General features: G+C 39.3%; 1 long non-coding RNA gene across 1 annotated transcript; it reads right to left on the reverse strand.

Moving 5' to 3' along the window:
• Nucleotides 1-303: 303 nt before the first annotated feature.
• LOC136789014 (uncharacterized) lies at nucleotides 304-11,973 on the reverse strand. Its single transcript, XR_010827707.1, has 3 exons — nucleotides 10,217-11,973; nucleotides 5,027-5,136; nucleotides 304-1,596 (listed from the first exon to the last, which is right to left on the reverse strand). It is a non-coding gene; the product is annotated as an uncharacterized lncRNA (long non-coding RNA).
• Nucleotides 11,974-19,426: the final 7,453 nt, after the last annotated feature.

The raw sequence follows: 19,426 nt of genomic DNA on the forward strand, positions 1-19,426 counted from the left end.
GCCATTAACAACTAAATGCTTGGTAGTTTAGGAGTTCCACTCTAGCCGACAGGCATGGATGGCAAAATTCCAAAAGACTGGGGAGTAAAAACCTACGCAGGGAAATAACATGAAGTAGAGAAGAAACATTATTTGTCAAAACATGGCCAGTTGCTTAAAAAGGCCGACCATGGAGCATAAGAAGGAAAATACAAACTTCGATTTAGTATTTTGTTCCTCTAAATAATAAAAATAGACAAGTGCAGCCATATCTTGACTAAGTACACACTTAAAAATCCACAGTCAGCACAGAGAGACATGTCATTTAAGGTATTGCACTTTTACTTGTATCTCTTCCATTAGAGAAAAGGCTGAAAGAAAATTGGCAGTATATTTAGGTTCACAGGATACAGCCAAATGAATGGCATAATTGCCATTATCTCAATCAGTTTGCAGGCAAAGAAACATGGTAAGCAGTGCATCAGCAAGCAGTGGAACCAAAATGTGTCACAGACATTCGTAAGCGTGCCTGCTTAATGGAAGATTCTTAGGTAAAATCCTGCAGAGACCTAATGATCCTTTCACTCATATATATATATAAAAAAAAAAAAAAAAGCTTCCTTCAATGTAGAGAATATGCCATGCATTTTTATATTGCTGAACAGGTTTCATAACAAGTAGGATATTCCCAGCAGAATCTGTATTTCTGCTTAGTATAGAATCACCAAGTTACGCTAAACTATCCAGGCAGCAAATACAGAAAGGTTTGTGATTGGCACAGGTGAGAAAGCCCATCTAATATTTGAACTAGACAACAGACTACAGATGAACTTAGTAAAGACACTGAGAAGTTTTCCCCACACTTTACAACCAGAGAAGCACATGCAGGTTTCTCAGATATTGGCTAGAAGCCACCAGCAAGTAATGCTCTACTGTACGTGTCCTAAGTACTTGCACATTGTATGTACAGTATGTCCAAACCTCAGGAGCTCTGATTAGCTGGCAAAAAAGCTTACCTCTTTTTCCATTAGCTCCTAAGTTTTGAGGGTTTGTGTTCCACAGACCCTAACATCCACCTGACGTTTGCCTTCATCATTCCTTATCTTGACTACAATTAGTTGGGCATGTTCCTTCATCAAAAAGCAACTAATCCTTCTCCCACTAGTGTTCAGTCCACATCTCAGATTTTTCCACCTAATTTATTCAGTCAGGCATTGTAACCCTTTTCATGTCTCTTCCCTTATCGCTTTTAATATTTCTGTGTTATGTTTTACACAGAGTATCTTAAGCTTCTCCAGGTCTCCTTAAAGCCCATCTTTTCATCTCCCAGTTGCATACACATCTTTCAAGCACAGAGGAAGGTTTCAGGCAAAAAGATCTTCAGCATCTTTTCTGTGCTTAAAATCAAGCATTCAGTTCAAATTTTTCATGACAGTTCTCTCACAGTGACAGCTCTTAAAGAGGACCAGAGTAGGAATAATTTGTACTTCTATGTAGCTTAGAGTTCAGAAAAATCACAGATCTTCTGGATGGACCCATTGATGACGCATTTGAAAGGTCCTGTTGCAGTGAGATGGAAGCATAATAACAGTAGTTGTTACAGGAGGATGGAGGAATCTGGAGGAAAAAAAGAAGTGTAGGAAATAAATACCTAAAATTTTAAAAGTTACAGAGCTCAAAATACTCTCCCAAAACAAATCAAATCCCATGCATCATTAATTTATCAGTGTTGTGCTTAAGTACTCTTGTCCATGATTTCAGAGGGAAAGCTAGGAAAGTCAAGGGCATGTTTAACCCTTGTACTAAGAAGTCAGAGTCATACACACCATGACAGTTGCCAATGCAAAACTACCCATGCTCTTGCTGGTTCATAGAAAGGCAATATCAATCAGATGAATGTCCTTTTTGCCTGATTTTCTTGAACACTGTTGAACCACCAGCCATACTCCATACCTGGAGTATTTTGTCCAGTTCTGGGCTCCCCATTACAAGAGGGACATCTAGCTACTGGAGTGATTTCAGCAGAGGGCTGCTAAGATGATAAGGGAGCTGCAACATCTGTCATACAAGAGAGCTGGACCTGTTTAGCTTGGAGAAGAGACAGCTGAGAGTGGATCTTATCAATGTGTATAAATATCTGGAGGGAGAGTGTCAAGAGAACAGGGCCAGACTCTTCTCAATGGTGTCTGTTGACAAGACAAGAGGCAACAGGCACAAACTGAAACACGGGAAATTCCAGCCGAATATGAGAAAACACTTCCTTACTATGACGTGACAGAGTACTGGAATGGGCTGCCCAGAGAAGCTGTGGAGTCTCCTTCTCCGGAGATGTTCAAAACCCACCTGGATATGATCCTGTACAACATGCTCTAGGTGACCCTGCTTGGCAGGGGTTGGACTGGATGATGTCTAGAGGTCCCTTCCAACCTCAACTATTCTGTGATTCTGTGATTATCTTGTTAAAAGGTGGCAGCTGCACATAGGTGTGATGGGCTGCATTGTGCCATGCTCTTACAGGCTTCCTGGACAGTACGTGCCACACGTAGTATGTGGCATACAATTACCACTTTTGGATTGTGTTTCATATCGTGCTTGTGGATCCATATAGAGTCATAGAATCACAGAATTCTTTCAGTTGGAAAGAATCTTAAAGTTCACCTGATTCCAACCCCACTGGCATGGACAGGGACACCTCCCACTAAATCAGGTTGATCAAAGGCCCATCCAGCCTGGCCTTGAACACTTCCACGGATGGGGCATCCACAGCTTCCCTGGGAAACCTGCATAGGTGCCTTACCACCCTCACAGTAATTTCTTCTTAATCTCTAACATAAATCTACTCTATATGTAATATATATATATATATTAGTTTTAAACCATCACTCCTTGTCCTATCACCAAACTCCCTGACAAAGGGACTCCCTCCCTAGCTTTATTGTAGGCCCCCTTTAGGTATTAGAAGGCCACTTTAAGGTCTTCCGAGAGGCTTTTCCTTTCCAGGCTGAACAATCCCAACTCCCTCGGCTTGTCTTCATAGGAGAGGTGCTCCAGCCCTTTGATCATCCTCATGTCCCTCCTTTGGACTTATTCTAATAGGTCGACGTCTTCCTTGTGCTGGGGGACCCAGAGCTGAACACAGTGCTTCAGACGGTGTCTAATGAGAGCAGAGGGGGAGAATCAGCTCCCTTGCCCGACTGGCCATGCTGCTTTTGATGCATGCTTGGGATACACTTGGCTTTCTGGGCTGCAAGCACACATTGCTGGCTCATGTTGAGCTGCTCGTCAACCTACAACCCCAGGTCCTTCTCCTCAGGGCTGCTCTCAATCCATTCTCCACCCAGCCTGTATTTGTGCTGGGGATTGCCTCAGTCCAGATGCAGGACCTTGCACTGGCCTTGTTGAACTTCATGAGGTTCTCACAGGCCCACCTCTTAAGCCTGTCCAGGTCCCTCTGGATGGCATTCCTTTCCCCCAGTGTGTCAACCACACCACACATCTTGGTGTCATCACCAAACCTGCTGAGGCTGCACTCAACCCCACTGTCCATGTCACCGAAAAAGATATTAAACAGTGCCGGTCCCAGTACTGACCCCTGGGTAACATCTTTCATTAATGATCTTCAATTGGACTTTGAGTTGTTGACCGTAACTCTTTGAGTGCAACTATCCAGGTAATTCCTTGCCCACTGAGAGGTCCATCCATCAAATCCATGTCCCTCCAATTTCACGACAACACTATCATTGTGGACAGTGTCAAATGCTTTGCACAAGTCCAGGTAGATTATGTCAGTTTCTCTTCCCCTCTCCATCAATGCTGCAACCGTGTTGTAGAAGGCCACCAGATTTGTCAGGCATATGAGACCTGCAGCAGGCTAACTATGATCATATGCAGATCAATACACTTAACAACCAAAAATTCAAATAGCTTTTGAGATAGGAGATGGGTACAATGGAATTTAATTCTCTCCCAATGGATAAAGATGTCCTTGAAAGAACATCTGCAGGGTTTGCCAGCATGGTTACTGAATCTGCATTAAGATTAATTATGTAAAAAAGTGGATATGGAAAAACTGTAATATCTGAGAAACAGTGGAGGGAAAAATACTAATAATTAAAAAAAAAAAAATACAAGAACAACAAGAAGAGTATAGCTTGAAACGATTCCTCAAGGAATTACTTATATGAACTTCTTCTGCAGTCTCTAAAATTCATTCAGTCTTATTTGCCTTTGCAATTTTTGTTTAATGAAGCAAAGTATTTACTAATCCCACCTTTCTAAAAATGAATGGTCATATGTTACAGTGTGTCCCAAAACCTAGAAGTGAGCTTTGGGCAACCACACTTGAGGATGAAAGTATGTCCACACCTGCTGTTTTTCAGCATTTTTTCAGTATTCCTTTCAGACAGTCTTTCTTTGGAATCTTCACCACCTGTTTATTTATATTTAATATTTGCATGATGAATGTCTGAGCACTCCCTAAGTCATTACTAGAGACCAAGGTATTTTACCACACTATAGTGTCTAGAGTTAGGACTTATAAGACAATGTGTTAATTCAGAGTCTGTGACTGGAGGGTCATAAGGCATGGATGGATAATTGATGGAGAAGCGTCTAAGGCAAATAACTCTGAAGGATTTCCTTGCTGCAGGTAGCAGACTGCTTAGAGGTTGTCACTGGAATCTAAGCATGCTACTTTGACTTTTGATTGGTGTTCAACTCCCTGATCATTAGAAGCTGTTGACTTGGAAAGTTTGTTGCAATCAAGAAATCAATTCTCTACACTTTTTATAAAGCTTCTTTCACCAGGTTAGAGAAACATTCTATGCCAGATGGAGAACAAAGAGACAGGGTTGTGCATTTTATTGTTAATAGGTGTGTGCGTCTTTCATTTGAAAACAATTAAAATGTTATGTAATCAAGGATTTCAAATTCTACTTCTATTTTAATTTGTCTTACAGTCAAAGAGAGTGGAATCTACATACAAACTGCTCTCCTTTGAAAAGAAACATCAAAAGTTAGACTCTTCAGTTCATATGTGTATACATACCTTGGCCTTCAGAAGTGCTAGCAACTGATTTTGAGCACTTCTTACACACTAAATTCTCCGAACACAGACCTCCATAATCTTTCCATTAATTAATTGTATTACCCTGAGCTCTGTCAATAAAGTGCAAATGAATATATTAAATACAGATAGCAAAGTTCAAAAAAAAAAAATCCAAATGAAAGTTTTTACCACAAGTTGAAAAGCAGAGAAATTATGCACTTTTTACATTTGTATTGTATTTGAAAACAGTGGCAATTGTTACACATCCCATTCATGACTGAAGGGACATAAAAAGTTTCACTAGAAAAGTAGATGATCCTAATAGTTTCTGTACAAATTTCAATCTGTGATGCTCTATGAAGATAGCCAGCACACTCTTTCCAGATTATTATTAAACTGCAGTTGGCTGTGTATGTTTCTCACTACTGTTTCTGTTTCCTGAGTCCTAGGCATCTCAGGTAGCACTTGAGCACTTATTTACAAGAAACTCTAATGCTTCTGTCTTTGTAGCAAATCCATCTAAAAATTAGAATGAGAATAGTTTCAAAACTTTTCTGTTGATGATCAGATTGAATTATGTTTACTATTCACAAATTTAACCTGAATGAAGCCAGCTATTCCTGAAGCTGTGAGTGTTCATTTGTAACTCTTATAGCTAGGTAAACTAATGCAGGGTTCTAGGAGAAACATAATCAATAAAATTTATTTAGTTAGAGACAAACATCTGACATAGAAACTGTGGAAATAACAGGTTTGTGGCCAAAAAAAGTGTTGAAGCAACATGTCATTTTAACACTTTTTATGTCCTGAACTGGTTATTTTCTCACTTTATGGGTCATTCAGAAACCACAGGATCTATCAGGCTGAGTTATGTCATTATTCTGCAATTCTACTTCTCTAAAACATCAATTTTAAAATAAGATAAATGCTTAGATTTTTTCACTGTTAGTAAGTTCTTACTATTAAACTTTAAAAAGACTAGAGTTTTTATCACAGTCATTAACTGGTATAGCATTTTTGACTAAGCAAAACAAAAATCAGAAATAATCATTTACCTTTTTAAAGAAAAGTATTTAAAATTATATCTAAAAATCCTACATTGTTTCTTTTCTCTGCCCAGTCCTTTGTCTCAATTGTAGCATGTGTCAATGAATTCCACGGGAGGAGGGAAGAAGGAAGGAAGGAAGGAAGGAAGGAAGGAAGGAAGGAAGGAAGGAAGGAAGGGAGGAAGGGAGGAAGGGAGGAAGGGAGGAAGGGAGGAAGGGAGGAAGGGAGGAAGGGAGGAAGGGAGGAAGGGAGGAAGGAAGGAAGGAAGGAAGGAAGGAAGGAAGGAAGGAAGGAAGGAAGGAAGGAAGGGAGGGAGGGAGGGAGGGAGGGAGGGAGGGAGGGAGGGAGGGAGGAAGGAAGGAAGGAAGGAAGGAAGGGAGGGAGGGAGGGAGGGAGGGAGGAAGGAAGGGAGGAAGGAAGGGAGGGAGGGAGGGAGGGAGGGAGGAAGGGAGGAAGGGAGGGAGGAGGGAGCAAGGGAGGGAGGAAGGGAGGAAGGGAGGAAGGGAGGAAGGGAGGGAGGAAGGAAGGAAGGAAGGAAGGAAGGAAGGAAGGAAGGAAGGAAGGAAGGAAGGAAGGAAGGAAGGAAGGAAGGAAGGAAGGAAGGAAGGGGGAGGGAGGGAGGGAGGGAGGGAGGGAGGGAGGGAGGGAGGGAGGGAGGGAGGGAGGGAGGAAGGAAGGAAGGAAGGAAGGGAGGGAGGGAGGGAGGGAGGGAGGAAGGAAGGGAGGAAGGAAGGGAGGGAGGGAGGGAGGGAGGGAGGAAGGGAGGAAGGGAGGGAGGAGGGAGCAAGGGAGGGAGGAAGGGAGGAAGGGAGGAAGGGAGGAAGGGAGGGAGGAAGGAACTTTTATATTTATTTAGGTTGTTGACTTTGCTTTGTTTTGGTTGTTTTTGGGGTATTAAAAATACCCCACAGTAGCTCCTGCTCTGGGTTGGTGATTTTTCAGACAGTGTTATCCAAATGAATTTACAGCAGCATTATGACATTGCCATATTTTATATTTGCATTTATGCTAGGTCCATTCTATTCTACATATTTGCTTATATATTTTTTGTTCTATTCTTCCTTCGTTTCCTTCACCCATCATTGCATATACTGAAGATGATTTCATAGAATTTCCCTGATGACACCTACAGTCATGTTACTGAGCTGTTGCAGTTAATTTAGAACAGAAATTAGCAAAAGTTTTTTTTTTCTGTAGTGTTTTTTTTTTTTTTTCCATTTTCTTCTAATTCACTTTGTACCTCACACTTCTTGGCAGAGAGGTCATATACCACAGTGCTCCCATTCACTGAAATAGAGTTGTTATCTGCTTCTAGCGACAGCTAATCTTCCTGGTGCTCATCTGCCCTCACCCTAGGATACCGCTTCCCACAGCACCTAAATTGGTGAGTCGGTGAAAGGGACAACATGCCCATATGTCACCCTTACATGCAGTTGCCCTCAGCCTGGAAGCCCACCCAGACCCAGGGGATCAGAAACATTTCCAGACTCACCAAGTAAAATGTAATCTCTCAAGACTTACCGAGTCTGACTTACTCTCTTCCTTTTTCTCTTGTTCAAATATATAACTCTGCACCAGTTTCAAAGGTCACCAGTATACACCTCACTCCCTCTTTTCAATTATGCTAATAATTACCCATTTACTTTAAAGAGATCTAGGCCATTATTATAAGCTTGCTTTATACGAAGGAACCACATATTTCTACCCTGCAACCCTAGAACTTATATATGCAGAAATCTTTTAAACAGTAATCAGCAGCATAATAGTAAGGTTGCAGTAATTTAACAACAACTAAAAATGGATATTTATATCTTGCATCTAATGTGTTTGTCCCAGTGACTAAAGTCCCAAAAAGGCATATCACTGTTGTGTCAATGTATTAGTGCTGAACTCTTTTTTTCTCCACAAAGGATCAGATATGAAAAACACTGTCAGAATTTGAAAGTGGCACAAAGAAAAGAGACAATTAAAAAAAAATAAAAAATCTAGTTATATTTCTCCCCAGATCTGATAAAGAGGGTCTTATATATCAGTTTACGTGGCTAGCAAAGCAGGACTAAAACACAGAATTGATGATCAGCCTTTTTCACATCTCTTTTGCACTCATTTTAGAGAAATAAAAGTCACCACACAAAAGCAGCTCCCAACTCCTTTAGGACAGTAGAGAATATATATTCTCAGAGCATTTTCTTAAAAGCACAGCACTGAAAGAGGAAGCATCTCCTTACAGAATAAATCAATCTGAACAAAGACAACAATAACGGTAAGTTTGGGGGTGTGATTATGTGTGTGTACACGCACACATGCATGTGTGTGTTTTAAGAGATTCATACTGTGCTGTGTGGGTGTCCTATACTCATCTGGCACGTTTCCAGAAATTTCTATTTTCAGGAATGGACGTAGGATCATAGCATTATGTTTATTTCTTTGAAACACAACAACTATGAGGGGAAGCTAAAACGCATACATCCTTGGGGGGGTTGTAAGAATAAGCAACCGCATGGAATATATGGATGACAGGATGCAAACACCACAGGACCTGGAGGGACCACGTTTTTCCCCACCATAAATGATAACGAGCAGAATCTGCTCTATGTCTTTAGACCATTTGAGCTGCTACAGTCAGAAAACCATTGGAATCTGAAGAGGCATAGACTAAACTGCTACAAAGTAACAATGAAATATTTTCAGATGTATATCTTTTTTGGGGGGGCAGGGGGAGGCAGAGGGGGAAAAAGAAGAAAGAAAGAAAAAAAAGAAAAAAGAGAAGAGAGAAAGGGAAGGGAAGGGAAGGGAAGGGAAGGGAAGGGAAGGGAAGGGAAGGGAAGGGAAGGGAAGGGAAGGGAAGGGAAGGGAAGGGAAGGGAAGGGAAGGGAAGGGAAGGGAAGGGAAGGGAAGGGAAGGGAAGGGAAGGGAAGGGAAGGGAAGGGAAGGGAAGGGAAGGGAAGGGAAGGGAAGGGAAGGGAAGGGAAGGGAAGGGAAGGGAAGGGAAGGGAAGGGAAGGGAAGGGAAGGGAAGGGAAGGGAAGGGAAGGGAAGGGAAGGGAAGGGAAGGGAAGGGAAGGGAAGGGAAGGGAAGGGAAGGGAAGGGAAGGGAAGGGAAGGGAAGGGAAGGGAAGGGAAGGGAAGGGAAGGGAAGGGAAGGGAAGGGAAGGGAAGGGAAGGGAAGGGAAGGGAAGGGAAGGGAAGGGAAGGGAAGGGAAGGGAAGGGAAGGGAAGGGAAGGGAAGGGAAGGGAAGGGAAGGGAAGGGAAGGGAAGGGAAGGGAAGGGAAGGGAAGGGAAGGGAAGGGAAGGGAAGGGAAGGGAAGGGAAGGGAAGGGAAGGGAAGGGAAGGGAAGGGAAGGGAAGGGAAGGGAAGGGAAGGGAAGGGAAGGGAAGGGAAGGGAAGGGAAGGGAGAAAGAAAAAGAAGAAAAAGAAAGAAAGAAAATGTAAAGAAAGAAAGAAGGAAAGAAAGAAAGAAAGAAAGAAGAAAGAAAGAAAGAAAGAAAAGGGAAAAGAAAGAAGAAAGAAAGAAAGAAAGAAAGAAAGAAAGAAAGAAAGAAAGAAAGAAAGAAAGAAAGAAAGAAAGAAAGAAAGAAAAGAAAGAAAGAAGAAAGAAAAAGAAAGAAATCATAAAATACTTCTGTATAATGCATACATTTCCTTCCTACTGTCACCCCACAAAGTTTCTTCTGCGGTTCAATCTATGTGTTAGAAATTCATTTTCTACTGTTCACATGAGATCCATGCATTTCACCTGTATTAATAACTCTGTTGATTCCATAGCAATTTTTCTTGTTGAAAGAAGGGAAAATGCTTATGTGGAAACAAAAAAACCTACACAACAGTATAAACACTGCATGTCAGCAGTAAAATATGCAAAGCTTGAGGATGACAGAGAGGTTGCATTGATGCTTGTGAGCTTCTACAGGACAGATTTAGAACACTTAGCAAACACACCCAGAATTATCAGCATTTATTCTGATTTAGGGCAGAGAGTGTTTCTTTTTACTGAACCAGAAATGTTAGTGAACTAATTTCTCTAGTTCCATTTCCATGTGGAATTAGAAATAAAGACATATCATGGCTTTCAAACTAATTTATTTTGACTGATCCCAGCCAGAGGTCAAACAGCATATTAAAAGTAAGAATTTAGCACACACCTCCCACCTTAGATGGCCCGACTTGAGGAGTCCAGTCTTCAGGCACAATGGAAACAAGTTGAACAATAAAGCAATGAAATGTTGAAGTTTCTGCCAGGAGTTCTCACAGGAAAGAAAAATCAGAATTGTACATTTATTAGAGACATCATAAATTTATCTTTAAGCATAATGTGGAGCAAAAGTATGTAACTTCCAATCCTTGTGAATTAGCTGTTGTTGTCCTCATTCAGAGCCCTCCTGAAAACTGGATCCTGCTGTTAGAACACTGCTAGACAACATATGTTCGCTAGTAGTTTGCAAGACTTGCAGATACCAAGATTTTTCTATGACTTCTGGCTATTTTGCTAGAAGATGTGGTTCTATCCTTCCAGCACCTCTGCATTGTCACTTCTCATCATATTTTTTGTTCATAAACCCTTTGTAGAAAGGGCTATCTTTTTAATTATATGTACTAACAATACTTGGCTCAATGGAGCAATAAGGAATGCTGCACTACAAGAAGATAATAAAATACCCTTTCTTTATGGAAGAAACTAAATAAACAGTTCTATTCTTTCTGCAACCCCATTAAAGCACAAATAAACAGAGAATCCTGTACCAAGCTTTAGATATAATGCTCGATCTCTTCAACAGAAACGAAACCCACAGAGACTATAGAAAAGATGAATTTCAAATTCTAATAGACACAAATGGGCTTTAATATGTCTCTCCAAAGATTTTCTGACTAACAAAAATCACAGGGGAGAAGATTAGAGTGATAATAGCAAGTCACAGTCATGCGTGTATCTGATATGCTTTTAAACTCAACAAATCTAAAACAAACAAACAAAGCATATTCAGAACGGCAAGAACATTTTTTTCCTGCTTTTGTTGCCTGCTTAAAAATTCCTATCTATCCTGTTTTTCTTTCTTCTTTGAGGACAACATTTTTAACGTCATCCAGACAACCAGAATTTATGACAAAGACCTAGGACATGCCACAGATCAGGACTTGCCCTCATACAGCTACTTTCGAGGAGGAATAAGTACCCAGACACTTACAGTGAAAGCAACAGAACAGCATGACTTTCAGTATCAAAATATTACACAAAACTTTGTCCAAAAATAGCAGTCATTCCAACCCTTACAGAAGGAAGATGTCCAAATAGATTATTCTGTTCAGTGGGCAAAAATGGAAAAAAAAATGCCGTATAGTTTTGTGGCAAACAAGTGGCAGGGCCACTATAAGCAAAACAAAGCAAGCACAGTGTAACTGCAAAAGTGAAAAGGAAGGCGCTGCACACATCTCTGAGCAGCACAGAGATTTTGGGGTGTTGGAGTAGGTGTTGGAGGGGGCTCTTGGATGTAAAGGAACTCTTGGATGATGATTTCCCTAGGTATGTATTACGACTCTAGTTCCCTTTCTGATCTGTGATTTCATCCTAAAAATGACATCCCAACAATTTTATTAGTAAAACCACCATTTCAGTACTTTATCCTCTATTATATCCTCCTTACATCACTTTTCAGTTTAGTTTGGATAGGAATCTTAATCCTACTTTCCTAAGATATTGGTGGATATCAGCAGAATGAACAAATTGGGATAGTTGGGATACTAGGAGGGAATTCAGGTGATAAGGTTTCAGTGTATAAATATGCATTAGTGATGCAGTTACTTTTACCGTATTAATAAATAAATATAAAAAAAAAAAAGTAAAGAGATAAAGACAAAGATGAGGCCCTAAAATGTTGTCCTTGATTTAATACCATTACAGGGCACATACGTGTATTCGAGTGCATAAGCACATACACATACATACATCTATTTCTCCTTTATGCAAAGTGCTGTGGATAGAGAACAACAAGCAAAGCTTTTATCCCCAGCCTGGCATGCTATTCCCTATAACTGTATTCTATCTACATGTACATAATAAAAATACATAAAGTGAATGTAAGTGTACTAAAAAATATAGAGAGGATACAAGAGATTGACAATAAATGAAAAAAAAATTAATGTATTGTTCATAAGTAGTGTTTTTGTTTCCTTATCATATACGTACAGCAAATGATGGCAGCGAACAGGAAATGCAATACAAGGGCAGCACTTCAGTTGAGAGATACCGTTCCTAGACAATTTGAAGTATTCTCTCACCTAGCCCTTATAATGTCAAGCCTAATGCATTCTGGTTCCTTTCTGCCTCATGCAATCTACTGGGAAGAACTTTATTCCAGTTTTATACAATAACAAGAGTTGCCCTTGCCAGTATTTATAGTATACACAGGAACCTTGGGTCACTGTGAATCACTTCAAGGCCACTTTTTTTTCTTTACTTCTAAAGAAATGTGAGCTGCATCATCCAGCACAGACCACATATGAAAGGAGTTCAACAATCTTGCTAAGTGGCTGCTGGACAATATGCTGTATCACATGGTAAAGGATTAAAAATAGGAGCATGTCAAAGAATAAAGGATGGAACAGAAAGCCCTCAAATTAAAGACTGATGTTACAGAACTCAAAAGAGATGGAAAGGCTTTTAACCCCTTATATTCAAGTTCAGTCAAAGATAATCCCCTGGAGTTCAGTTCTCCACTTGTATAGCCTCTCCATTTCTCATTTATTCCACCAGGAAAAAATAAATAAAAAATAAAAATAAAATAAAATAAAATAAAATAAAATAAAATAAAATAAAATAAAATAAAATAAAATAAAATAAAATAAAATAAAATAAAATAAAATAAAATAAAATAAAATAAAATAAAATAAAATAAAATAAAATAAAAATAAAGTTAATTGTATTAGGATGGACCTTAAAATTAGATTAGGTTAGATTAGGTTCAGATTAGAATTGCATTTACCACCTCTGGAAAATCCTCCGCAGAAAACGTGGTGGGTGAAACTATTTAAAAAAAAAAAAAGAAACAAAAAGAAACTAAACGAAACGAAGGAAGGAAGGAAGGAACGAACAAATGAACGAATGAACGAAGGAGACTATTTAAAAGAAGACTATTTAATACAGAGGGATAAAAAAGCACTCAAAGAGGTGAAGCTGGCAATGTTGCTGCTGTGCCTTATGGAATCCCTGCCCTGACTACACAGCAGATACAATGCAGCTCTGCTGCATACAAGTGTTAACATGGGACCCTGTGTCCTCACCAGTGACCCTACAGAACAGCATAAAACAGACTATAGTACAGTAACATAATGCACTGTACTACACAGTACCAAAAAAACATTGTATGATGATTAACAGTAGGGAAAAAACATTCATAATTTAGAAATGTTTGCTGCAGGTAAGGTTTCTCATAAGATATGTCCTCCTTCCAGGATTGAAGCCATTCTAAAAGCTCTTCTAAAAAGGTGGTCTTCAGAGTTTTAGGTAATTTCAGATGGTTTTAGTTCTTTGATTACCATCTCTTCTCTGTGAAAAGGTTTTGGACACAACTTGGCAAAAACTGCAAGAAGTCATAACATTTGATATTAACTGACAGTTGAAAAGAGAGAGAGAGAAAAAAAAAAGAATTTAACACTGGAAAAGATATTATTAAGGGAAGGATGTGTTTGGGTTTTTTTTGTATGACTACACAACATGTTTATATGGTCTGACATAATCAGCTAATACAATATCAATATTTAAAAAAAAAGTAATATGAGGAAAATAATTAATGGTAACAGGATGAAATGCAATATAGAATGCATATACAACCACATATTGTCAAAAGTAGTTTTTCTTAAATTAGCCTTATATTCCTGTCTGATAAAGAATTAATTGATCAGAGTGAGTTGACTAGAGGAATTACTTGATCTGGAAGCAAAAGTAGATGAAGTAATTTTCAATAACAGCTGCAGCACCAAGGAGAGACTTCTAACAACATTTGCTGATGACAGTGCTAGAAGACTTCATCAGTGCAGGAGATGACTGGGTGTTTGGGTGTTTGACTGCCCAATACACTCACATGGAATTCACCTTAAATATAGGAGTAACAAGAACGGTACTTTGTACATTTGTACAAAGTGATGCACACTGATTTGGTACAAAGTGATGTCCATTTGTACAAAGTGAGGTATACTCACAAAGTGATGCACACTGGTATTTATTAGAAAAACATTTGTTATCAGGTGTATCAACTGAAAACAAATGGGTATTTTTTGAATCACATCCAGAGAATGAAGTCGTGAGAAAAGTAAATGAAATTTATAATGTATCAAATGAAGTGTCGAGGTAACAGTAGAAGGTGTTTGTACAATGGTACATAGAGATGATGAGATCCACCCGAACTCTGAAATATGGAATATCAGTAAGGGTTATTTCACACCAGAGTTTGAAGGTGATAAGAAAAGCCTGTTAGGGAAGCAGTAAACAGTCAAACAAGAAGGTAATTAAAAAAGCTTCTGCCAAAATTACACTTTACCAGTCACCCAGACAACACCGCAACTATCAGATTAGCTGGTGGAAATAATATGCCAAAGTATCATCCATGCTCTCCACAAGTTCTTCACACATTTACTCCTTTCTGTGGGCTGTAACCTCTGACAAGACCAAATCTTGCAGGATCATAGAATCTTTTAGGTTGGAAAAGACCTCTAGTCTAGATCATCAAATCCAACCATTAATCTAAGCACCATATATATACATCTTTCAAATACCTCCAGGGATGGTGACTCAGCTACTTCCCTGGGCTCCCTGATCCAATGCCTCACAGCCCTTGCAGTGAAGAAATTTTTCCTAATATCCAACCTAAATCTCCCCTGGTGAAACTAGATGCTATTTCCTCTTATTCTATGGCTTGTTACCTGGGAGGAGAGACCGACCCTTACCATGCTACAACTTCCTTTGACATAGGTGTGGAGAGAGATAAGGTCTCCCCTAAGCGTTCTTTTCTCCAACAACCCCAGCTCCCTCAGCCATTCCTCGTAAGATTTGTTCTCTAGACTCTTCAACAGCTTTGTTGCCCTTCTCTGGACAAGCTCCAGCACCTCAATGTCCTTCTTGTGGCAAAAGGCCCAAAAGTGAACACAGTATTCGAGGTGCGGCCTTACCAGAGCCGAGTACAGGGGCACAGTCACTTCCCTAGTCCTGCTGGCCTCACTATTTCTGATACACGCCAGGATGCTGTTGGTCTTCTTGGCCACCTAAGAACACTGCTGGCTCGTATTCAGCCAGTTAGCAACCAATACCCTCAGGTCCTTTTCATCACGCTACCCCTGGGATCATCCACCACTGTCAGTTTAGCTACAGCAGTGCAGAAGTTGTGGTCCAAGCAAGTAAGAGTGAACAACAACTAATTGAAATAACATTTCTCTGCTGCACCATGATTCCTTTTAGCTTCTAGGCAGAGACAACAGAAGTGACATATGAGCACCTAAATGTCAAGGTTTAGGTCTCACATCTCAACACATTTGTGTTCCTCCTGCTAATCAGTGCTATAAAAAGAACATTTTCCATATTAGTTACAGTTATATCTTTTGCATTCTGAAGACTTCTCATCTTCTTCAAGATACACCTGATACTTTTTAAACTGAGTAACAGGGTCTGTTTTGGTTTCATACAAGTCCTGACAGGCATATAAGAGGATGGATTTCATAAGCAGACCGGCAAAGGCTGACACAGGAATTGCTAAAGGAAAAGACCTAGATCTCACATATCATTGAAAATCACAATGCAAGCCTCCCTAATACGTTTTATATTTCATGGATTACATGGATTGCTCTCCTGTTCTGAAGCCTGAACTGAATAGCAAATACTCAAATATTCTTCTTCTCTGAAAAAAAATCTTTCCTTAGTTCCTTCCTGCATGCACAAATTTAAAGTCATAATGGCTTCCTGCTTTAATGCTATGAATACATTTTTACTTCTATTAGTATGATAAGGTTCATTTTGTTCTGAGAGACAGAGCATAAATCAGTTGGGTCTGGCCTATCTTCCACAGAACTGCTCACTTGGGTTCCAATGTAGAGATAATCTCACTAGCTGAAGACAGAGGAATGGCAATGAAGTAACCTGTACATAACTGAGAAGAGTATATGATCTGATGCTGGAAAAAACATGAGCCAGAAGTATAGGCTGCTGTTTTAGTCTTAAGCAAGAAAATTTAAGTTGAATTTGTTTAGTAAAAGTGATTCAGGAATTATCATCTTTCTATTCATTCATTAGAAAAAAATATATATTTGAGCATGAATAGGAAGAACAGCTTCAGAAAAACAGAGGGAGTGCACCATTTTTTATGCCAAATACTAAGCACTTGTAGCCAATATACTCAGGTATCTGAAGCATTAGAAGACAAGTATTAGGTGTTATCATATCTCCTTCGGTATTCCTTTTGATGGAGAATGTCACATGCATAATTATTCTGTTATTATTATGTTCCTCTTGTTTTCACTTGCCAAGTGATTTTTCTTCAATTCTGTAAATTGTGCGAGTGGTGTGTGTTTGTGTGCATAAAAATAAACAAACAAAAACCAAACAAACAAATAAAGCTACTCACAAAATTCTCAAAAACAAGCTAATGAGCTTTAAGGAGTACCTTCAATTCCAAGATGATTGACTCCAACATCTTCAGTAGCGCCAGTGCAAAGCTGTTCAGAAAAAAATGTTCAGAAAACTCACAACATGTACCAGCCTGCTGGAGCACCTCTAGGAATGAGTACTGCCTCAGCTGAAATCTCACAGATAACTCAGTCAGTTAGTAGGCTTGTACTGAGATTACACAGAGTTCCTAAGTTATCAAGCATCTTTTTTGTTAAAATGTGTGCTTTACATCCCACGATAATAACATTCTATTCCCTGAATCCCACCTCTGCTGGGCTCATTAAATTCAGCATAAATAATTATACCTCAAGTCTATGTGCTTCTGCAGTGTCAAAGGCACTTAATGATTTTATGGCCTAAAGGATTTCATGGGGGTTAAGGTCAGTGCAATCATCTCTTCACTGTGAAAGTCCTACAGGAGTTTTAGATCATGTTGTAACTTCCAGAAAAGTGTGAGGTTTCAAGAACTGGTTGTTCATTAGAGGTGGAGCTGAACACAGCTCAGGTGTTGCCCAGAGTGCGGGGAATACCCACCCTTCTCAGTGAGGAGGAGATGCTCTAAGGCGGCATGATGGCACCCTCACAATCCATCCACATTAAAGGGAAGCACACATTTCTTTTTAATGCAACCTTGTCTTTCAGAGCCCTCTTTCTAGGCCAGGCTAATGATGATTGGACCCACTATATTGATCCATCTGGGCTTACTGTAGTTACATTTAGATAACTCATCTTTTATTTTCTTCCCTTCAGCTCTTCCCCCACACACTTAAGAGTTTTTCAGGCAGAACTAGTATGTGCAAGGTCACTTCTTTCCTTCATATTTTCCCTTATGTGTCTGGGAATAGCACAATCTATGTGCTACTCTCCCTGGCCAGTATTTTCAACAGACTCAGACTTACAACTTTTAATGGTTCAGTGGAGGGAGGGAAGAAGCCTTCTTTCTCACTCCTGTCACAGGACAACTGAGACTGTAACTGATGGCAATGCAGGACAAAGTGCTTCCCCCTCTCAGATGTCAAGCTTTCTTCCGCTATGAGTGTCAGTTGCGGAAAGAAGCATTGGGGCTTGTTGCAGGACACAGTAATAAAATATTTTTTATTGCACTGGTCAGTGCCCATTTGGCCAGTGTCATTCAAAGGCAGCATTACCTAAGGCAATATAATTCTTATTTCGCTGGCAGATGCAAATCCCGCTTGAGTGTTTTACTTCCCAGTTGAGGTGTTCTCTTGCATTGCGCACATGTAAACTAGAAAAGCCAACATGCAGGATGCTCAGCATTGCCAAACATAAAGGACCCAAGAAAGAGACATGCTGTTTGGGCTGTGCAACTCTGCAGTTGTGTTTTCTCCCCATTCAGGAGCAGGCCAATCCTCTGAGCTCTATGAGAGCATAACTTTCTTCGTGATGTGAAACAATTTCACATACCAAAGCTTCAAAAAATATTTGGGAAATTGAATCCTTGTTTTCAAGTTAGTTAGAAAAATAAGTTGTAACTCAAAAGAGTTTCAAAAAGTGGATTATTTCTATAAGAAAACATATAACCCATATTAAGAACCAACAGTTTTTGTGTAATGCTTAAGAAAGTGATATTTCCAGCACCTTGATTCTTCTCAAGAAAAGGTAGTACTATATAAAGATTTGCCACTAGACATTGCTGAGGAAAAGATAGGTTGTTTTGGCCTGACACATTTGTGATCTTGATTCAGAACTTTGTTTAAACATTATCAAATTATAATCCACATTGGGAAGCAAGTTGAAAAATTGTTATCTATAAACTGTGTCTGAAAAAGACCAGTCTTTCTCTAGAAATCTACCTAAATACCATGTTTTTACATCACATAACTTGAGACTTTTATTGACTAAAAAGCTCTTGTGTTGGGGAAAACATGCTGTTTTATTGATTTCCAACAGCATTTCCTCATAACTAAAATCACAGCATGGCTGTGTTTCATTCAATACAATAAGGTTTAAAAATTCATTTGTCTGGAAGAATTGAATACTAAACTACTTGAATAATTTTTCTTATTGCATTAGCTGATGTTAGCAGTATTTGTTGGACAGGTTTCATCTCCACATGTAAACAATATTAAAAAAAAATGAGCTGCAAATAAAGTCAAAATTTGTGTCTACATATGAATATAACAACTGAATCTCCATCATAGCTCTTCCATCATAATCTCAGAAATTCATACCATAGTGTCTGAGTAGTTTCGTTTTTTCCTTCACAAGAAAGTAAATATTACTCCCACTCACAGGTGCCAGGCAGCACTGAGGAACTGAGTGGTACACAAGTCACTCATTAATCACAGTCAAGGCACTTGCATTAGAAAAGAAACACCTGAATGAAATGCAGTAGCTTCTGATGCAGAGGAGATCAAATTGTATTTGATGTGACCTTGCATTCCGTGACCCTACTCATTTCTAAGTGCTATCCGCTGTACATGCCCTGCACAGACCTATTTCAAAAATTAGTGAATATCTTGCACAAAGCCTATAAGAAAGAACTTTGTTTAATTGCATCATTATTTTACATTAGTCTTTTTCACAGGCATAGATTTTTTTTGTTTGTTTTATATGTCTTTAAAATTTAATTTAATCTAATCTGAAGCTTCTTTGCTACAATTTAAGATAATTTTAATATAGAGACATACATTGAAAAGAGGAAGTCTACTAAGGAAGGAAAATCCAGAAAATTCCAAGAAAC

Source organism: Anser cygnoides, chromosome Z (genome assembly GCF_040182565.1).
Source record: "Anser cygnoides isolate HZ-2024a breed goose chromosome Z, Taihu_goose_T2T_genome, whole genome shotgun sequence".
In the NCBI taxonomy this organism is placed as follows: domain Eukaryota; kingdom Metazoa; phylum Chordata; class Aves; order Anseriformes; family Anatidae; genus Anser; species Anser cygnoides.